This window comes from Apteryx rowi, unplaced genomic scaffold (assembly GCF_003343035.1).
Source record: "Apteryx rowi isolate R43461 unplaced genomic scaffold, aptRow1 scaffold_326, whole genome shotgun sequence".
NCBI lineage: Eukaryota > Metazoa > Chordata > Aves > Apterygiformes > Apterygidae > Apteryx > Apteryx rowi.
In genome coordinates this window covers 830,592-850,720 of record NW_020449708.1, presented here as the reverse complement: position 1 = coordinate 850,720, position 20,129 = coordinate 830,592, and the positions used below count along the sequence as shown (strand labels likewise).

General features: G+C 47.4%; 1 long non-coding RNA gene across 9 annotated transcripts in view; it reads right to left on the bottom strand.

Moving 5' to 3' along the window:
- The window catches only part of LOC112968830, a 376,846-nt gene that overhangs the window by 37,135 nt on the left and 319,582 nt on the right, over positions 1–20,129 (bottom strand). For 7 of the 9 annotated variants that reach the window (XR_003254455.1, XR_003254458.1, XR_003254463.1 and 4 more), the window contains one exon: positions 11,252–11,449. The exons of the other annotated variants lie outside the window; for them this stretch is intronic. This is a non-coding gene — a long non-coding RNA (uncharacterized LOC112968830). The remainder of the gene's footprint in view (positions 1–11,251; positions 11,450–20,129) is intronic. 9 annotated transcript variants of the gene reach the window in all.

Genomic DNA, 20,129 nt, shown 5'->3' with positions numbered 1-20,129 from the left:
TTCAAGGAGACTCAGAGCGTGATGAACTGAAAACGGAATTTGTGGAAGTTTTATTGCACTGTTCCTCAGTGAAATTAGCTAAAACCAATGATCAAGAGAGATGTGAATGAGAAGATATTTAGGGTGGTTTAAATGAGGACGATTTAGGGCAACTGGAAGAAGCAGTGAGAATTTATCTTTGAGAAGGGACACATGTCAGGCCACAATGACTCTCCTAAGAGAACTGGAAGATACTTTTGGTCCCTTGATAACACAGAACAGGATCAGCACAGATCCTGGATGCTTCGGGGAAAAGAGTGAGTTCAGCTTCACCGCCCTTTCATCTGCGTTTTGGAGGATGAAGTGCAATCTCTTGTTCTCTTCCTTTTCCATCTTTTGAAGGAAAAACTAGCCATGCTGAGGATAAACCTGGTCTCTCTGCTACTGGCCTAGCAGCACAGACAGAGCCTCAAAGGGAGCGGCTTTGATCACCCCTCAATGCCAGAGTTGGATCCTACTTGGGCACGTGGACTTGGGGTTGTTGTTGTCCTCACAACATTGTTTAGCTTAGCTGCTTTTGGCCAGCATCGCCTTCCTTTCAGTAGTCCTCTGTTCATGGCTGCAAAGTTGCCGAGTGTTGCTGTGACAGCCATTTTGCAAATGTTTGCCTGCAGTGGGGTACTTGAGGCCTGATGTAAAGCTCAGTGAAGTCATGAGACTCTATCCACTGGCTTCAAGTAGGGCTTAGAGCTGACCTCAATAGCTCAAAGCATACCACATGCAGGAGTTTGGGTACACAAAAAATACTGCACTGAATGAAATGGTGCTGCAAGACTGGCTCACATAGTAACCGCCTCCACTGCCAGCAGGAGCTGTAAACAAATTGTTTTTCTCTTTGACTTGCCCTGTTCACTACAGAAAGCAGCCTCCTGTCTGAAAGGCCAGGAAGGATTTAGGGAGGCAGCGTGCGATTGCAGGACCTGGAGCAGAGCCAGGCAAACAGAGCTAACAGCCCCGCTCTTCCACCAAGAAGCGTAAATGGGCTGGCGCCACGGCCAGCGGGAGCGTCCAGGAGCGCTCTGTGTCACACCTCACCCAAGAGAGCAGGTAAAGCGCCCCGATCCAACCACTCTTCAATCTTATCACCCTTTTGATTCAAATACAGACCCTACCACGATGCACCAGGGTTTTCACTGCCAGAGGTTTACAGCCCTGCATCAGCAATAGCCTGCCCACAAGTATTTTTCATAATCTGCCTTGAATTTTGTGGTAACCCTGCAGAGTTACTGGCTTATAACAAATACAATTGCTGCACTAGATTAAGCATACTGATTATCTCATCCAAATATTAATGAGCACCAAATGTAAGGCACCAGGCCTGCTTCCACTTATGCCTGTGGGAAATATGGCCACCGAATTCAGTGGTTGTAGGGCTGGACCCAAACAGAGGTATCAACTTGCAGACGGGGCCAACAGCTTCCTTGAGTGCAGGCTGGTTAGTTGTTTTGCTAACATTGCTTCTGAGATGAATAGAGAGTGCACTAGTTTTTACAGTTGCTTAAATTAAGATGTTGCTAAGGGATATAAAAGAAAGAAGAGAAATGGACTCACAGTTCTCCTCTACAGCCAGTGTGTTTCTGAACTGACTTCATCACTGGTGGTTAGCCCACAGCGCAGACCAGGCTGGAGGGATGTACAGGGGAACCAGGAGGCCCTCAGCTCTGCGGACAGCCCCAAGAGAACCCCCTTCCCTTTTTCCACCTCGCATCCTCCACCTGCAAAGCAGGAATAACTATCCTCCTCACTGGAACAGCCTCGGATTTACGTCTTCACCTTGCTTTGAACACAAAGCACTGCAAAAATGCCACTGTTACCAGTGCATCACATGTTCAAAGTCTGCATCAATCTCCTTAACACAAAATAAAGACCATCTAACTTCCCTTCACTAAGGGACAAAAGAGATGCTATATCGTGTTGTGATTCAAGCTAAATCATACTACCTGCAAGTTAATACTCTGGACTACAAGATCAGAGTCTCTGTTTCTACTTTTGGGCCAGCTGCCTGACTTTGTGCTATGAAGTAGCTTTCTGAGTTTGGAGATAACATCTGCTCTCACTCCACAGTGACTTTCCTGACTAGTTAGAAAAACAGTTTACATCAAACTGCTCTCCAGGAAGGACCCCAGCTGATCCGGCCAGGAGGGGGAATTTCTTTCATGCCCAGCGGTCTTAGGAGAGAGGTCTTAGGAGAGAGGTCTTTCGGGAGATAAATGGAGGGTATTCCTGTAACTCTTTCAGTTACCCCAAAAGAAACACTTGCATTGATAAGAGGGTTTAGCATTGAGTTACACTTCAATACATCCACACAAAACTTTATCAAAACAAGAGTGTAAAATAACTAAAGATGTAAAACCTGGATGGAACAAACTACCATTACCTTTACAATTACAATAGCTATTGTAGCTGCTATTTTATGAAGAGTTGTACCAGCAGATTTGAGGGAACGGCAGCATCAGCAGGGGGCAGAGACGAGCAGCTAGAGGTATGAACCCTTCACCTGCTCCGAGGCAGCCCACACCAAGATGTATGAACGTTGCCCTGTCCAGACCGGAGAGCTTTCTGCAAGGGGGACTGCTGCACAAGCCTTGGGTGATGCTCTGCAGCCTGGGCTGTGTGAGTGGGCAGGACTGAAGGATTAGAGCAGCCCTAACTCAGCTGAAAACTCCCTGACTCGTCCAGACAGTGCCACCTCAGATGAATGTCCATGACTCTGGGCCTGGCTGTTCTGGACCTGGACCAAAGCTTCCTCCACCCACACAGAGGGGAGGGCAGGAGGAAATCAAAAGACAAATTGAGACTTACCTCCCTGTTTTCTCCTGACATCCCCATCACTCTCCTTCAGTCTAATCATTCTCTTCCTCTTCAATCAAGGCCAATTTGCAAGAGGAGCAGCTCCCAATGCCTGAGTGCAAAAGCCTTTAATTACTGTCATCTGGGAGGCTGTGCCAGGCTCCCCTCTGGTGCATTTTCATACTTTTCAGAAGACAGTGCTCTGGGACTTGACGCCCCCAACATGCCATTTGTCATACTTTATTTTAAACAAGCACTTGCTGCCTATTAAGAGACATCATTATTTAAAAATCTGGCTTCTGAGAAAGTTCCTTGTGGTCTGTACGTACCTCTGACGCATCTACATGGTAATCACAGCTGTGCAGCACAGAGATAGAGAGCTGATTTCAGCTGGCTTGCTTGGGTAAAAACCTGGCAGCAGCCTTCCATGTGTGCTGGCTTACACTGCTGTACACACAAACGCTGAAAACCGGCTCTCTCTCCTCCTGCTTGCTGGCTGGACTCACGTCAGGTATTAAACAAGGGACGGAGGCAAGAGCATAAATGGGTTAAGAAAGGGACAAGGCAAATTCATGGAGACAAGGCTGACTGCGATTAAATGCAGTGGCCCCAAAGCCACCTCTCTCATAGGAAGTCCCCAATCCTTGTTTCCTGGGAGCTGAGAGAACAACCCATAGGGAAGAACTCTCCATATGCACTGTACAGTATCTAGTATCAGCCACGGTTTTTAATTTTCTCCTGCAAGGGAGAATACGAATACAGCCCTCTACTACACACCATGCACTTGAATCCCATATTTGGGAAACGGCAGGGGTCAGCACACTCAGAGAGCACAGGCCTCACGCTAGGGAAGCCATCTTCCTGATGATGATGATGGCTGCCTTGCCAGGCTGGAGGCAGGATGCTGGGCTGGACTGACCTTTGGGGAGAGCCAGTATGGTTCTCCCTGAAGAGAGTCTGAACTGCCATCTGGGACTGAGCGTTCTGCAAATCCAGAGACCTTGCAGCTTGGGCTCAACGTACACTGAGATTCACTGGAAAGGATGCCAACACGTTTCCAAACGGCCTGGACCAGAACCCATAGGATCTGCTCTATGAATTATACCCATTAGGACCAGTATTTCCTCCTTGGAGCAATGGCTATGCCAGAGAAGAGCTGCTAAGGAGTATTTCTGGAGAGCCTCTGCCAGTGGGTGGCACTGCAAACCAGCAGTATGGTACAAGAACCAGGGAAAAAAAATCTCAGGGAGGAAGAGCACCAGAAACACAGCACACGCTCGTGCTCCCCAGCCCTGGCAGCACAGCGGGGAGCCAAGGCGGAAGAGGCACGAGCTGCCAGGGAGAAGCCTCAGCCTGGGAGGCGGGCAGAGGAATGCCGGCGGGAGCAGGAGAGGGCCGGGCAGCCCAGCGCGAGGAGAGGAGGCAACGGCAAAGGATTTCGGCTGCTGCTGTGGGGCAGGCAAACGGCAGCGTTCCCCCCACAGGCACTGGAGGCTCAACCAGGAGGGCGAACTGGCTGCTTAGCTCAGCAGCTAGTCAAGCAATGCCCACACAGGGCAGAGCCAATTCATATATATCTGATTACTTCTCTCAAAGGTAGGAGCAGCTAATCAGCTTCCCCCTCCACCCTAATATAACATTCTTTCTGCAGCTAAAAATTACATAATATGTCCCCCCAGGACACAAGGCAGTTCACCTTAGTGAACTAGATGGGCTCCTACCCCCCACCCCATAGCCCAGGGGAAGGACATGGGTGTGACGGGTAGAAGAACTGTTTGGTCATCTTGCCTTCAGGCACAAGATCCCTGGAAGCACCGCAACCACAAAGACCTACACTGGCCAGCACGGCCTCCAGGGCTGAGAGGCTGGAGGGAAAGCATGCTACACTACAGACACTGATGTCCCTTTCTAGCTGAAAGAGAATTAAGGATCTCAGGGGCAGTTGGGTAAATTTGGTGAGCAATAAAGCAGGCTCTAATTTGGAAGCTGGCCTGGCTGAAGAGCCCATGTTCAGGTCTTGCTTTGGTCCAAGCTACTATGCCACTTGCCCCTACCAGCACAGATTTCACTTCCCTTCATACTACATCTACATTTACTGACCCCTTCCAGCACTTCTGTGTTGCACCCATAGCAGTGTCTTGACCAGTAAAAGCCCAGAAGGTCGAAATGGCCCTAGCCCAATTTCAAGTCTCCCCCTCTACCCCCCAGCTAAAAATGCTCTGACCTGTCCAAGGCAACAAGCTACCAATTTTCCTTCCTTTCACTACCAACGAAAGAAGAAGCATGTTCTTCCTCATCTCTGATGATGTCCTAATGGCAGCAGGGAATGACAAAGCAGTCAGGGGAATGGGTCTGCTCCTAATCCAGCCCTGGCTCTGACTCCAGAGAAGAAAGCTTGTTGGTGGGGTCTGGGAGACCTTGGAAGAGAAAGTCAGAGGGACGGGGAGAGGGAGTAGTGAAGCAGGGCTGAAGAGAGCAGAACAGCCTCTCTCATGATGTACAAAGGGAATTTGGCTATGAAGGGAATATAATGTCTGCCTTATGGATGGCAGCACCATCTGACAGCCTCCACCTCCAGAGGAATAGCCTTACAATTCAGACAGAAGGTCCATCATTTATTTCTCTGCACAGCCTCCACACGCCTGTTGCTGCTAACAGGCATTTTCTCTGGCAGAGAAAGCAAAATGCATGCAGGAGCAAAGTCTCCATCCAGTGGATCATAGACTGGCAGGAACGCAACCTCAGAAGGAATTTGCTCCAATACCAGAGGCTCCATCCAGCATCCTCCTTGTGAAGGGAACATGCTGAATGGCACGGAGGGGAAGGCTGCCGACTGCCCAGCTTCACGCTTACAGAAATCCCTCAACACGACGCATTTCAGAAGGGGTAAGAGCTTCGATCCAGCCCTTCTGTAGAAAACTGATCAGATTTGTTCCTAGTGCTGAGCACTCTGTAATTACAGTACATCCCACTTAATCGGGATGTGCTTAATTGGGAAATCCACTTACCAGGATGTCACCTAGGGAACTGATTTAAGCTTGATAACACTTAAGCGCAAAGCCTGCTGCTTTATAGGGAAGGTAATTCTCCTACAGGGAGACACCTTCAGGTGGCTGAATCATGCTCATTCTTCCACCGGCATCCGATGTTCCTGGCTGCTTGCTCCTGTAACAGATTTCAGCCCTCCCCTTAAGTAGGTTACAGTCAGGAAACACACCAACTGCTACTGCCAGATCACTGCTATCCTCTGCACCAGCTACACAGACTGGCACTGCAAGGCAGACCAGCTCACAGCTGCCCTCTTGGCTGGCCCTCCGCAAGTCCACCCCCATCCCTGTTTGAACATGGCTTTCCTCCTATGACCAGGATTTTTTTGATAATGACAATATGCTTAGCCTTGGCTAAGCTGTTGTTCTTCAGCAGAAGAGAGGCCAGGGTGGCTTGGCCTGAATTGGGACAGGGCAAGAGCTTTGGAAAAAATAAACATCCCTTCCCATTAATCCTAATGGTTATCTACCTCTTTCTGCCCCCCAACACTCAAAACAACATCAAATACCCAAGTGAAGAGAGGGAGTGGAAGCAGGAACCGCCTTTTAAAGCTGAGCGTTGAGTCAAGCACTTGGAGATGCCAAATTTTTAGTCTGGTTTCCTAATGGAAGAAGGTTTATGTGACTGCACTAAGTACTTGTGTGTGTGCATATGTATGTCTAATAGATAATCTCCATAACTTCTGAAACCTAAGGGCCACCTTCAGTCAAACTGTACAAAGAAGTAGCTTTTTCAAAGATAACAAATTCCCACAAGTTTTGTAATAATAAGAGCCAGACAGAGAAGAGAAAACCTATGCATACCCAATGCTGCATTAGCTCTCAGGGACTTTACATGGGACAGTATTTGTGCAAGCCAAGCCCCATGAACCACATTTCTGTGTTTACAGAGGGATGCTAATTGCTCCAGGACCATCACTCTTCCAAGTTTTTGGCATTTCCTTGCTTATCCCTCCCCTTTTTGCTCTGACTAAATTTTTTTGGACTGATTGAAAGAACTCTGCTCCCTCTTCAAAAGATGAACCCTTAGATGGAGGCTCTTCGCTACACCTGTATCATATGGCAACAATACAACAAAACTTTTCAAGACCCTGCGCTGGTGTTTTTCTTATCACCAACCACTGGGAGCTGGACGGAGTAAAGCTGGACTCCTTTGATGTGTAATGATTGCAGACAGGCTAGGAGAAAGCATGGGAAAATCCTGCAGTGTCATTTGCATCTCAGACCCTCAAAAATGCAATAGTTTGGTGTCAAATGAGGGATTTTTTTGACTGCATGTGTTTTGTGCTTCTCTGAACAAGCCAACCTCCAGATCAGCTACACTGGCTTAAGTGCTATAAAATATGCAAAGGCACTTGTAACATATAGTGATTTTGTAATGTAACGTAAGTGCTGAAATGTCTCCTGATTTATCCTTTTGCTTCTCTTTAGCCCATGCTGGGAGAAGGGATAAATGCAATCCTCTACTCCCTTTTAAGCTTATCAGGCTTACTGCCCAGATACAGATGGAAGACAAAATGCTGGTTACTACAGCACTATGTGTAGGGCAAAATGTGTAGGTCCTAATGCTGTATGGAGGAGTTGACAGAGCAGACTGCCATGATGAATTGTGTGAGCAGGGTCAGGCCTTTGCTTTCCTGCCAGCAGGCTCCCTGGTCACCTCCTCCCACCACCAAGGCAGACTGCCAGGCCCTGACATTCAGCCCTTCCCCTGCACTTTGAGAGGAACACAGGAGTTCAGCAGGGCTTTAAACCATTCTTGCGGGCCCTGTGCTTTAAATAAACCAAATCCTTTTTCAGTTAGAGCAGTCTGGAGGCCTGTTCTTTACTTTTAGTGTCCTCTGGAGAGCAGAGAACAGTAATATCATTCATTGAAACCACATTTGATCACAAAAGCTGACACCAACACCAAAGTTTTCCAAACCCTTACCCCTTACCTTTGGTACTTGTTCAATCCCCTCTTTTCCTTCACGGTGATACAAAGTAGTTAGAAACCCATGAGTCCCTGCTGTGGGATTGCTTCCCTCAGTCCCAGTTCTGGCTCTTGCTGGCTTAAACATCTGTGCAATTATGGTGTCTGTGGAGTAAGGTCTGCTCCGGTCATGCTCCTGTCCTCTCCAAAGTCCCTCCTTTCCTGTGGCCTGGTTCACCCACTCCAAAAGCCAAAGCAGTCTGAGGGGCTCAAGCATTACCAAGCACCAGGTCCTCAACAGATGTCCTAGTGGCTGGACTTACCTCTTGCTAAAACCAAGACCTGCAGAGGCTTGACAAAGGAAAATGTAACAGGGAATGAGGCTCCCATTTTCTGAGTCTTGGTGGGAGGAATAAAATATTAGTTCAGGTTCAATTTTAGCTTGAGGAGAAGAGTGTCATTTACTGGAGCCAAATGGATCCTTCTCCTCCTCTGCTGCACAGCCAAGCTGTCGCCTTTCCATCTCAGTGCTGCTTTGCCAGTGACAACACAGCGCTGCCTGTGAGGGCTGTTCTGCAGTTGCAGCCACTGCTGCCACATGCACATGCACACTCTGCATCACAAGCCAGGTGCCATCCAGGAGCTGTGCGAATGAGCTCTTTACTGCCTTACACAAAGGCAAGTGTCCTACCCCTTATCTTGCATCCAGTGCTCTACAGTCAAGTTCAGACTAGCACCTCTGGAATGGATAATGACTATTTAGGGGTTTTAAGCTTTTAAGCACATGCCTCAGTGCCATGCATGTTCAAACCCATCCATCCCTACGGAGCAACTGCAGCTCTCTGCTGCCAACATGAATAGGCAAACTTAACCGGACAGTATTTTGCATCCTACTTGCACATTTCTGAAAGATTGTGCAACAAGCTGGAGGGTTATCAGACCTAAGGTCTTTAAAATGTCCCTGGACATCTTTATATAAAAACATCTTTATATAAAATCTTTAGCACAATTCATATGATACAGCCTTTGTGCTCCTTGTTAGTGCAAATTAAGCATAATTATTTAACAACTATCAGTAATGTTTTTTGCCACCAGTGAAATACATCACTGCATCCTGAAAGCTATTTAGCACAATCAAGGTTAAAATGTAGATTATCTGCAATATTTTCATTCTGTCTGCTGTCAAAATAAGAAGTGCTAAATCTAGCACTGGCAAATTTGAGATTGGCTGGAATACGAACCTTCACATCACCATCAGAACTGCGGAACCTTGTTCTAAATTATCCCAGTTACTTAGGTGTAATCACATCAGTAAGAAAAATATGATGGGATGGTTATTACTCAGCAGGATAAGTGGAAAGGGGATAGTTTCTTCAAACATTAACAACAGAAGTTGAGTAAAGATGTTACATGTCCAAAAACACACAGAACTGTCCAAACCAGCTAGGACAAGAACATCTTGTCTCAGAGTCACAGCAAAACCAAATCAACCCAGGCTCTGTCCTGAGACCTCCAGGTCTTTCTGTGACTGGAATGCAGACAGAGCAATCGCTGTCTGTGATAATGCAGGTGCTGCCATGTTACAAGTCGAATGGGGAAGATGCACCCAAACTGAGCAACTAGCACACACTGACTACACCGCTTTTTTCCCAAATTTCAAAGAAACCAGGAAATTTTTGAGTCCATGGCCACAGCTATCAGTTTCCCCCCTAAATGATAAGCAAGATGACCTGGTATATAAAGGATTATTCTCTATTGTCATGATGCACTACCAGTAACAACAGTACCTTGGAACCCCAAAGATCAGGACTCCACTCCACTATGCATAAGACAAGCAAGAGGTGCCAAACCTTATGGCTTAGGGTCATCATCAACACTCTTACTCCTGGCTTGTAGATGCCTTTGCAGCTTTGACTTTGTTGGTGCTGAGCAACAGATTTAAAGGTCAGAAAGAGTGACCGCAGGCCAGAAAGACTGACTGCAGGGGATTACTTGTTTCAAGCTGCTGTGTGTAATTTGTAGTGCTTGAAGGTACCTTTGTTCACATGGGATGCAGAATTCCAGGATACCTGCATAGCTTCAGAGGGTTGTCTGGATGGAACAGTTTCATTTAGGACAAAATTCAAGTAAGGGTCTTACCCGCTTTGTGAGGTGGGTAGAGGGAGGGTGGACATGGTTATCACAGAGGAGAGATGTCTTTCCCAGGCAAACCAGCTGCAGAATGTCTTACCAGGTTTCCTCACCCAGTATTTCAGTGTGTTGGACCTAATTCACCCCCATCTGCTCTGGCTTTGGGCACTCCTCTGAGAACTAGGGTGCCTAATGCCTTCTATACCACAGCTTGCACCAGAAACATCCAAGATCCAGGGACAACAATTCATTCAGTCAAAAGAGAACCTGCCTCCAACCCACCCAGCTCCACCTGGGTCAACTCAGCAAAGAGCCTGCCTGTCACAGAAAGCAAGCACTGTACCTAGGCGCACATGACTTGCAACTGTTTTACTAGATGCAGTGCAAAAAACACACATCAAAGGCAGGATCAACCCTTAAGCATTAAGGGCTCCTTCATCCAGCATCTACTGTATTAGCAGCTCCTGCTAAGTGTTTCATTACAGGGCTCTGTCCCTGCTCCATTCTCAGGGTGCCACACACCCCTCATATTCACTGACTTTTAAGGGGAAGCATTCATCTGGTGCACAGCTGAGGAGAAGCTGGATGAGCAGCTCTGGGTCTCTTGGTGAAGTCCTGGGACCAGAGTGTCTGCCACTTTCCTTTTGAAAAGACTGGGGATAAAAATTTGTGTTTGCCAGCTAATTACAGAGTACAAAGCAGTTAACTGATTATTTTATTATCATTCCTCTAGCTGGCAACCGGGCCCAGAAACAATGACAAATGAAAACAGAGCCACAGAAACGGTTTGCTTGTGTTTCAAGTGAAAACAAATATTTGGAGATTTGAATGGCAAAACTGGATTGATGCACTGAGTGTAAACACAGGCTTGGGCAGTGAGAGCGCAGCAGACCTCCAGGCACTCTGGGATCTCGCATCCAATTAAAGTGGGTAGGAATTTGTCTCAGCAGGTTCTGAGATTTACTTCTACAGTGTGACTAAGTCACCATGCATTATCTAACTCTTCTGTTTACCAGAAGGGGTAACTTTGCTGCCAGCTAACCATATTCTTGCAGTTGAGGTGGGTTAATTGAATACAGTTTGATGCTTAGGGGCAATCCCATTTGCCAGTCTACCTGCACCTTCCCAATCCCAATCAGCCTTGCTAACAAGAAGACAACCAAGAGAGAATTTTAATTGCAAAGGAGCATTAAAAAAATTCTGACAAAATCCAAGGACCAGACCAGAATGACAGGTTCTTGTGGTTTTCTGCATCAATTGTTTTCCAGCAACGCAAATTAGGCTCTTCTCTTGCAAACAACAAACAAAACTTAAACATGTTCTTAACACTCACAGGACCTCAAGGCTCCCATCCTCCTCTGGGTGCTCTCCTTAACTCTGGTAGAAAAGTTGTGATGCTGACTGTGATGCTGTGCTAGCGCTGCAAATATCGAGATGAAATTCTCCATAAGTGGCTCATTACAGCAAATTCTTTTCTTTGTCTTAGGTTCCAGCTGAAGATAAGGGAGTCATTCTGGCAGGTGCTGCACATCTATATAATAAACAGATGTTTCAAAGAGGGTACAACTGAATGTCAGTAGAAGTTGGAATTTCTGAACTATCCTATGCACCCTGCAGCTCTCCTTAGCAAAAGGCAGAGGTGGTTAGAGGTCTCAATTTACATTTCATTTAGTTTATGCTTTTTTTCCTTTCTTTTCTGGCCCAACTAGATTCACAAGCCAAGCTCATCCCACTCAACAGCTAGCCCAGTTTTGTAACTATGCCGGTTTTGGCTCATTTGCCAAAGCACCAGAATGGCACAGGAGGCTCTCCCCTAGGGCGCATGTAAGAAACCCGCCACCCTGTGCTGCTGGGCTCCTCGGCACTTTCGGGGGTTGGCTGCACACTGGCAGCCTCCTAAGGCCCATCCCTGAGCACCTGGGGACCTCCACCCACCCCTGCTCCCCCTCGCACACCTCTCACATATGACTGGTACCAGGTCCGCGGCCACGTGAGCACATCACTGTTCCTGCCCGGGGGTGGGATTTCCCCTCTGCCCACTTGCAGCCCCGTTGCGGGAGGAGGAGAGGGGTAGAGCGGGTGCTCTGAGCTTTTTGGCGCTTAGCCAAACTGATCCAAGTGCATCTAAAGCCCTTTCTGCCCCACCACAGACAGCTCCAGCTTCTAACCACCTCCAGGAAGCGCAGGAGGCTTTAGACCTCACAGGTTGGATTGATGCTTTTACTGATATATTTTATATCAGTTCAACGGCAATCATCCACAAGACAGTGTTACAGCCAGCCAGACACCATCTCTGGAATAGAGAACATCCCAGAGGACTAGCTGAAACTGTTCATCTGGAGACGGATTGCATTTTTCAAGGGAAATCTTGTTCACTTTCAAAATGAGGTAGGTTTTACTGAAACACTTCCCCAGTCGAATGCACCAGTGGTACCAAATATATCACTGAAAGAGGAGTATTTGCTATGTTAAAACGGAGCTGTGGTTTTCAAAGCTAACAGGGAGAAAACACACTGTAAATACACAGAGGAAATGCATGCATGGCTTATTAATAGACCCTTGCTGTGAGACGTCAGGCTTCACGACAAGGCTTCCACTGTGCTCCCCATGTCCTCTCATGCCCCTGTTACCACACTGAGCACCGACTGCTTTAACCTGGCGGCACATCCATGAGGCCTGCCAACTTACAGATGGGAGCTGAGGCACAGAAGGTGGGTTATTCCAGCCCATGCTAGCGCCTCAGCCACCAGCCCATCCACCTGCTGCCGGTGCTGGTGGGGAACAAGTGGTCGTGCAGAAAGAGCTCATGCCCCTGTCACCAGTGAGATACTTTCCCTGCTGGCTCCTATAAGGGATTCCAGCTAGGGATTTTTATGGTGACAGCAGGGCTCAAGGTAGGCAAGCAGGGGTGCCAATTAGGGTCATTCCCAGATAACCTGCACTGCAAGTAGATGAGGAGTCAATTTTGTTAACTTCACACCCCAGCACAACCAGTCATTCCCCAAAAGGCTGCACAAAGTACTTGTTCTATAATTCCTCTCCTATGCTGCTGCATCGTGCTGCTGTCAAGACAGCTCCCGAGTTTTCCATCAAAAGCAGCTCCCTGTTATTTAGGGTGGTCATGCTTCACACACATGAACTGGACCAGATTTACGTGTTTCTACATAGCAAAGCCTGGCCAGCATAGGGGGTCTATATCCTTTGACTTCTTTCCCTGTGAAAGCCGTAACAGAAAATTAACACCCTAGTGTTTAAATGAAGTGACAGTAATCAGTACACACACTGTCACACAACAGGCTTCTCAGCACATTTACAAAAGTTGTGGGATTTTTTCTGATGCAGGCTTTTCTATCAAATGGTGTATCAGACAAATGGACTAGTTTTGGAAAGGGGTTAGCTTTTCATCTAGGGATGGAGGAAAAATAACCTTCAAACACCCCTCCTCCTGTAAGTGATGATAGGGAGAATTGGCCCATGTGCAGTAAAGGAGAAATCCTGGTAGCTTCTTGGAGTATGTTCAACCTCATGATCCATTTCAGCATTTTCCCTTCCAGTCTGTAGATCATTCAGGGCCCCAAAGATGCACAGACTCATGTTACAAATGGTTATTTCTGTTGTTGTTATTCTTATTATTTTTTAGGAAACATTATTGAAACATTTGCTGTCACTGCTTGGAAGCAGATGACTTGATGAGATGAGCTACAAAATCTGGGAGATGGGAACCTCAAGGCGGCCAGCCAAACAGGGCTGGGATGCAGCCCTGCTTCCCTGTCGTGTTTACAATCTGTGCCCTGAGCAGGACCATGAATGAATCACAGCAGTGTACTCCAGCAGGCTTGGAGCTGGCACACTCCCCGCGCTGGCTGGCCATCCCAACCTCTCTCCAAGGGGTTAAAAGCAGTTGTGTATCGAGATGGGCAAGGATCAGCGGCAGCCAATCTAAACAGACCCGCGCTGAAAGAGACCTTTGAGCCTCTAGTGATGCTGGCTGGTGTCCTCGCCTAAGATGCCAAGACCGAAGTGATGGACAGCTCTAGGTTGCCTCTCCCTTTCAGTTCAATGAGATGGGGGACAGAAGGCAAACTGCATTTTTGCCTCAGAAGTTGTTTTGTGGCTTTACATAGAATTCTTCTCCCTCCCCCTCTTTGTTCAGTATTACATTTCTTTAAAGGGTCTGTTTTCTCCCTCTGAGTGCCTGAAGCTGAACTGTCCTTTGTGGGGCCAACTCTGACCCCATCTTTAAGGGGAATTTAAATTAAAGGTGAAATCTGTGGTCTCAGTGCTCTCCTTACTGCTCCTGTGTGCATGTGGTACAAGTCCAGCAGGGCTGTACATTAGTCTCCTTTGCCTCCACAGGATGGCAGCTCTAGAGCCACCTTGCACTAGGCTCACAACTGCTCATGCTCCCCAGTCTCTTGCATTGCTCTTCTCCTTGTGTTTGGAACAAGTGTGGCAAGGCAAAAACAGAAAGTTTGGAGAGATCAGTTCTGATCTGCACTCTGCAAGGATGATTTTTAGTACAGGGAGCAGAACGAGCTCAAGAGCACATGCAGAGATCTACCAAGAGAGCGTCTGAGCTGCCAACCTCTGATTCAGAGCCCAGAGTTCTACACAGGTCTCCTTGCGCCAAGCCCTCCAGCTTCTGGGATCCCCTGCAGTCACCCTGGCCTGTCTCAGAAGGCAAGACTGGGAGCAGAAAGGTAACAAGGACATTTGCTCCTTTTTCCAAGAGGCTTGGGTTAACCCTCAAACTGGAAGGAGGAAAGTTGCCGAAGATGTGCCAGCCCTTAGCGTGTCTGCCCCTGTGCAAGGTATGCTAACAGACTAGCAGGGCACTGGCAAAGCCATGTGGGATGCTCAGGGCAAGGGGGCAGGACCCCCTGCCTGACCAAAACCACAAATGTTTTGCTTCTAAGAAACAAAAAACAAAACAAAACCCCACAGGCTGAGAAGCGGGGAGCTTTGAATGGCATCTAAGAGCTACAGGCAGAGTGAACAAACCAGGTCTCTGTGGGAGAGCCAGCAAGAACCTGCCTCTCTACCTCCACCGGCTTCACATGTCACGTTGAGACACCGAGTAAAAACTCACTGCACATAGCTTGGGCAGCACAGCTCATCCGAAGCCCTCACCTGCAATGCTGCGCTGCGGTATACTCAGCATGCTGAAACAGTATTGTCCTCGGTGCAGTGAGGAGGAAAATGGAAGGAAGCTGCTGAGTTGGGAGCTGCTGAAAAAGCTGAAGGTGAGCAGGCAGCAAAACTTACGCTGTTCACCAGCATCTGTAGGATGCAGAGAAAAATATCCTGGAAGCGAGAGAACGGGAATTACCCCAGACTGAATAAAACCATTGCAAAATAAATTCCTCTGACACATGCTCTTGGGAGGGGAAGCACTTGAGGGTTTTGAATCAGTTCCTTAGCAGCACTGGTCATTCCTGCACTTTCCCCGGTTTGAGCCTGAGCTGGCTGCCTTCACACCCCAACATGCTTTGACGCCTGCTGAAATGGATGGATACTTTCCTCACCTGATTTAGTCAACGAGGCTGTGGTAATACATGGGACTTCGAACCATCACCCTGAGAAAGCTACATGGCCCACCTCACTGAGCTTATGACCTCTAACTAGCTCTGAACAGACAAAAGCGTCCGCGTGGCAGAAGCTATTAACATACCTGGCAGTAATGAAACCCTCTTGATGGGTCTGATCAGTGACATGGGGGTCACAGGCTGAATTATCTTCTTCCTGCCTTCTTTCCCCCTTAGGTTCAAGGGGGCACGTTTGAAGCAGTGTTTAGCAATGTCACTTAGTGGGCTGTGAATCTGGCACTCTCGCACCGTGTGCTCACTTATTTCCATGCACAGGGATTCTGCCTGCGCTATTCCCATCCTGCTAGACTTGACACAAAGCAACAGCGAGGGGCTGCCCACAGCTCCAAGGAGTCCACAATTCAGGGACAATAACTAGTCTGATAGCTTGCTAAACACTTCCCTGGAGGGAAAGCACATCTTTTAGGTAGGTATTTGTATTTTAGAGATTTCGGCAAATTTTAAGTAGCTCCAGTTTTGCCAGTCGGAGCAATTAGCTAAGTACTTCTGCAGTATCTGTCAGAAAACCAAGTGTGCCACCAGAACACAAATGTGATTTAAAAGAAATGGAGATAATCTTCTAGGTCAAAGTTATCAGATTCCCTCCCTGATTTTTGTGTGGATGACATCACACATCCATATATCCACATCAGTTCACAGGCACACACACAGGCGTACACACACTGGTACATATGCCCATCAATAGCTAGTGTTCTTCTTCCAGGACTTTGCTGATTTCAAGGCACACCTATCCGCCACAAACTTGGTCCTGAGTTACAAGAGGCAGCAGAAGGGGCGACCAGCTTCGAACTGCAGTACACAATTTCACGGCACATCCTCACTGCAGCCCAAACTGGGCAAACGTAGGATGCCAAAGCCTTCAGCAGCTCAACAGAACAGCGGGGGCACAATCACCATGTTGTGTAAAACCTGGAGCGTTTGGTGTAACACAGAGCACTTGACCACAAAGATCTGAGCCATGCTTAATAGCACTCTTGCACTGTTCGCCTGCTAATAGCCTTAACTTCTTACTGCATTATGCTGGGGTTTAAGCAAAGCAGGGTTTCCCAGCAGGGCGCTGTATAGATTTCCTTTCCCATGAAAAGAGACTTATGCCTTCACATTTGTTCCTTGTGCCCAAATCCCATTCTTTCCAGGTAGAGGAGAGGGGAATTTTATGGATTATAATTAAAGAGGTGTTGTTCTGAGCAAGGGGAAGGGGGGACAGGAAGGTTAATAGCTGCATTGCATAAGCAAGAGACACACTAACGAGGAAAGCCTTGCGAGAAGAGCGCTTTTGGGCTCTACTTGCCAACCTCCCCCACTAGACAGCGGGTGGATATTTACAAGCACACACTGCTGACTGTATTTTATCTGGAGATGGATACTGGATTTGAGTAGCTTCCTCTACTACTTTGTGCAGTGATGCTCAGCAGGCGTGAGTGGCTACGGGAGAGAAGTATTTGCACTACTTGCATGAGGAAGCCCATCACATCCAGCCATCAGGAAGGAGTTGTTGACAGGACCACAGAACTCGATATGTAATAAAATATAAATATCTGCCAATATATAATATAATTCTTCCCAGGCCTCCAGCGCCACTCACTCCAGAGCCCAAAGCACTACACAAATAGTAATTAAAACTTCCCAGCCTGTGGCTTTGCCAGGGATGCTGAATTCATTTTACAGTGTGGGAAAATAAGCCTTGCATGATTAAGAGAGACAATGTAATTTCAACAGCAGGAGAAATTACTAGGCCCTTCACTTTCAACAGGAGACTCTTCATGCAGAGACAAGAATGAGCAGAAGGTCTCTTCTCCATCATGCACACTACAACTATCTATTCCAGTTTGCATAGGTACCAAAAGAATAATGCACCAGGCACATCTATTCGGTCCCATGGCTACAATGCAACTTGCTTTGCAGAATTAGAGTCTGAAGGAAAGTGGGGAGTCCTAGAAGAATAAGGCAGGAAATGCCAGCGGGAAGTCCCTTTTCCCATTCCACCTCCTGGAGATTTTCTCTGCCTTTATCCAGAGCTAACAAGAGTTCAGAGTTCCTCGTGCCATCCCACTAACCACAAGGCTGATTTCCTCCCCAAGAAATGTGTTAACAACAACATCCTTCAAGAAGGAAAGTGACATTGGAGCATGCTAGAGCTTGGCTTAGCTCAAAACTTGCCTGCATGCCAGAAACACTGACCCTTTGGATTCTGGCTTCTTTAACACAGGCAGAGACCAAAAACAGAGACAGTCCCTCCTGGTTCCTGCCTGTTCCATTTTCTCCAGGAACCCTTGGAGAAAAATTATGCAGAAATCAAGACTTCTATTAAGGAGGCCTTGGCCAATGACGCAGCCATAACAACATAGCTATTACTGGGGAAAAGTCACCTGAAATACCTATTAGTAAACAAAATGTCTATCCAATATGAGGAGAAGACTTATAGGCCATTGTATTTCTAATGCGCATTTGTAGCACTACTTTATCTGTGTTGCTTCTTTACCTCCATTACTCCATTTGGTGCCAATGTTGGATCAACACACCAAGTCATCAAATAAGGCAACTATTGAGACAACTTAAGCAAAATACCTTCTTTCCAACAAACAAAGAGGGGGAAAAAAAAGATCAAATCCATTCTGTGTAAGCACTGACTGAATACAGTCCCCCTCGGCCTGCCTGGGTGAGCCATCAGTTTTATCTGACCTGGACAGTCCAATGCTTTAAATTCATTCTCTGCAGAGTGAACAGAGGACCTGCACGCTTACTTGGGGCTTGTTCTATTTCTTAAAGTACGGTAAAAGTGAAACTTAAGTGGCGTAAAAACCATACACTGCCCCTCTGCAGAGCGTGAATATCACCTTGAGGAAAGCATGAAGCTACTTCTCTTTATAGATTATATAACAAAGCAATATTCAGCCTAATGCACTCAGGTATGCTGGGACTTCAGATCTTTCCAAACCCTTATCCTTCATTCATAATGCTTCAACTGATGTGCTACTTTTCATCCCAGCATGCAAATGTACAAAAATGCCTATGCATTCACCTCCTTACCTGCTCATCAATGCCTGCTATAAGAATTGCAAAGGCACTTCACATCAGGGGCAACACGCAAGAATTTTGCGCACAGGCTCTGAACAGATGCACGGGAGCTTAGACTGATGCAAAAGCCACAGGCAGAGCTGTGTGCGAGATAAGCAAGAATACCCAGGTCTTCTGCAGGCTGGCAGAAAATGTCAGTGAGCTTTGCTTTCAAATAGATTGAGGCAACTTTACAAATTACCATCACCTCACTCTGATGTGATCTGTTTGCTTCCCAACAGCTGCAATGGACTCAGCACTCTTTCAAGTTGCCTTTCAAAGAATCGTTGGATTGGCTGCCTTGGTTGAACCAAATGCAACACGTTGTCCTGCGTATGCTCGGCTCAGCTGTGTGAACGGGCTCCACCTGGGACAGTGGGTCCAGTGGGTCACGCTGAACACTGACAGCTCTTGCCTTGCATCACCTGGCGAGACAGTGGCAAAAGCTGGGACACAGACAACACCCAGGCCCCCGTTCTGACCACAAATAAAAGAAGAGGAAACAACAGTGACTGAAAATGAATGAAAAAGACCCACTCTTCTCCCTAGAGCTGGAAAGTGATGGAACGTGCACATCTGCCGGGATCTGCCATAAATGCTCCCTTCCCAATCTGTGTTCAGCTGCCGGGTGAACGAAGTGCTCAAGTTTGTAGTAAAACTTGTCACACGTATTTGAGCACTTTCAATATTTTTCACTAAGTCATCTGTGGGTCTCTAGCCACTAAAAGCTGAGTCCTACTGATCTAAGAAGCTTATAAAACAAATCGCACTAAGGCAATGGGGACTCTGGTAAAGCACTTTCTTGTTTGCCTGCCTCTCTGTCTCCACCCTGACACAGAGTGGAGCACATGCTAATGGGAAGGCAGAGCATGCTCAGGGCTTGCTTCGCAGGTTGAGTCAAGGCCTGAGAGCCACTGCGCTCTAGTGCTCGGGGCTCTGGAAAAACTCTCCTGAGCATGTGAGAAAAGTGGCTTAAGTTCTGGCTTAAACCCTGCAGCTCTCCCTCAGGCCATCTCCTGAGACTACAGTGAACCCCAAGTCAAAGGAAGCTCTGCCTGAGCAAGGACTTCCCATGAGGCCAGTTTTCATCCCTGGTTTCCTTACTTCCCCCAGTGCTAGGTGTAGAGCTGGGCAGGAGCAGGAGCTACTCAGCTATATGTGCCGCTTTAGATGCCAGTGGACAGACAGTAAAAAGCCCATAGCAGGTTATGCCTGATGACACAGTTGCCCTGAAGCACTTGGCCACCATCCCCTCCCTTCCTGTGGTTAACATGCAGCTCACCAGTGCTGACCTGGTGTCTCAGCTACTCAGGCTACACTTACCTTCTCTTCTGCGGCCACCTCAGAGGGTTGGCCAGCCAGACCCTCTCTCTCTCTTAGCAGCTTGGCAAATGCTTAAGGATCCTTTGGGAGGAAAAAGCAGTTTAGATGAAAAACAACTTTTCTGCCTTTCAGAAACTAGGTATATTCCTGCTCTCCAGCCACCACCTTCAAACCACTAAGTTGGACCCCTGGCCTCAATCAAGAATCCCCAGCAGGAGACGTCAG